This window comes from Nothobranchius furzeri, chromosome 9 (assembly GCF_043380555.1).
Source record: "Nothobranchius furzeri strain GRZ-AD chromosome 9, NfurGRZ-RIMD1, whole genome shotgun sequence".
Classification (NCBI taxonomy): domain Eukaryota; kingdom Metazoa; phylum Chordata; class Actinopteri; order Cyprinodontiformes; family Nothobranchiidae; genus Nothobranchius; species Nothobranchius furzeri.
In genome coordinates this window covers 61,346,957-61,349,522 of record NC_091749.1, presented here as the reverse complement: position 1 = coordinate 61,349,522, position 2,566 = coordinate 61,346,957, and positions in this window count along the sequence as shown.

Genomic DNA, 2,566 nt, shown 5'->3' with positions numbered 1-2,566 from the left:
TATGTGCAGAATCATATCAGAGTCTAAGTACAGCAGGAAAAGGACGTTTTTAACAGCAAATTACAATTTCTTTGTAATTGTAATTATTGCAATGCTGAAAGCCCACAAGGGGCTCTTATTTCCTGTCTGATGATTGAATTCTCGACCCCTCACAGAGTTGTTTTTCGGTGCGTGACCACGAGCTTTGTGGTTTTCCCGGGCCTCTTGGGACCAGTTCCCATTATTTGCTTGACTGTGACCCGGTACCGTGACCCCTCGCGTCTCTCGTTCTCCAGAAGCCTGCTTTTAAATTGCTTGTCTAATGGCGACCTGCATTTTTACTCATCTCTAATGAATGTTGCAATTACACTGAGAGGTGATGGAGGCGATTTTCCTACGATGGAGGAGGAGGTGATTGGATCTCCCGCGGACCCGTGGTCACTGACTCGCTGTTGGGAGGAAGCCGAGCCTCCACTTGTGGTAATGCAACCTCTCATGGCTCTGCCAAAGCCACGCGCCAATGAGGCGACTTTGGAATTAAGTGCTTCAAATAAATTTATTCATTTTGGCAGAAATGTGTCAAATGACCTTTCCGCTTCTTGTTAAACGTGGTGCACATTACTCCAGAGATACGCTCCTGTTGTCCACACTCGACGAACCCACCTCCTGTCGGCTTTGTCAAAGGAAAATGGTAATTAATTGAAACCGTTTCCATGTGTTACGTCGTGCAGATCCCCTCCTTAAGGTGCGTCAGCGGGTCGGTGGGTATTTGGAGTGGAGTCAGGTGATAAGAACTCTGGTCAAACGTGCTAAACGGCTGCCAAACCTCCATGAAAACCAATTCAAGGGCAGATGACTATGAGGGCACGGAGGAGCAGAAAGAAGGGGAAAGGCATTGTCCCCGGTGAACCGCATTCTGACAGCCCCCAACGACAGTCACCATCCGCTGAAATTGCTGTGTTTTGGATCATTCAAGGCTGGACACATTTTTCATCCCCCCCACCCACCCACCCTTTGATTAAAAGGTTGTTTGTGGGAACTGAAGAGTCTCCTCAGAGGTGGCATCCTCCTGCTTGACTGAATGTGGGGCATTTCACCCAGCTCTGTGCACAGGAGAGGAGAGCTTATCCTAATGCAGACGCTGCCGGTGCGCCTGCCAAAGGGAGACGCGGCTTTAAGAGAGGCCATACATGGTGCTGATTAGTTTTTAACTGAGCGGCTATGCAGAGACCAATAAATTAAATATGAATAAATTAAAAATGTACTCTAGCAGAAAATTGCTTGGAAAACAACCACCTCCCCATTAATATATGTATGGTAATGCCTTTTATGTGAAGTAACTTGGGATTAGATATCACTGTAAATTAACACACCAGCCAAGCATAGTGGAGAACTTCTCACTTTTAACAAGGACTTATAAAAGAGGCATTTACTCCAGTGTGTTCAGTAATTAATTAGATATTCAAATGAGCTTACAGTGTACATTATAATTGCAAATATCCTAAATAAGAGTAGTTTTAAAAAAAACGGGTAGTGTCAACAAAGATTGATGAGGCCCGCTTTGAAACCGCCATCTGTTTGAAACGTTCACTTGACGTGAACTCGGCCCCTCCCTACGTGTTGTTCTTCAGAGGCATCCTGGGGTGTCATGGATCATGGGGTTGTGTGTTTTTTTTATTATTTATTATTATTTGTGAGGTGGGAAGTTGCCACACACACACACACACACACTGTAAACACTGAAGGGGATCAGGAACATCAGCATGTGCGCTGAGCACCCACAGATAACGTCTCTGCAACATTTCCATGACATTGTAGCCGTGTTCGTTCATTACCACAATGTCACAGCGCCGGTGTGAGGATGTTGTGTGGGGTGAGGCGGCGGGAGGGGGGGGTCAGCTGCAGGTATTGGGCCTCTGCAGATGAGCTGATTAATTAGAGAGCTCTATTAAGGTTACTGGGATGCCCCCCCCCCCCCCCCCCCCCCAGCGCACCCCCTCCTTTGAGGATTAATGAAAGCCCAGAAAGTGGGAGGGAGGGGACACCACGGAGGGGAAGCATCTTTTCCTCCTCTGACGTTACCCGGCGCACGCCCACCTCACATGCCCCGCCACTCTCGCCACAAGTGCTCCTCTGCACCCCACCTTTGCCGTGACGACGCAGTCTTCAGGCTCCTAAATGGGGCTGCGTAGTTTTAATCCTCTCAGCCCATCAAGCCACTCACCCACCCACCCACCCTAACCTCCATCTGGCAGGAGCACTGCTGGAGGAAAATGGGGGAGGGGGGAGGCTGAGGGGGTAATCGCATCCCTCGTTCCATCCCGACGAATTTTCTAATTTCCTTTGCCTCCATGCTTTGTCCCCAAATTCACGCCCCTAACCTATCCACCATACAGCCTCTCACCCCCCTCCCCCCAGCTCCCATCATCCTCCCTCTCACCTCCTTTCTCTGTTGTTTTGGCACACACAGTCAACAAAAAAAAAAAAAAAAACAGAAAACTAATGTTTGTTCGCTCCAACATGAGCTGATGGTTCTTTACGTTTTCACAACATGCGGTGAACATAAACAAAAGCACAAATACTTTCA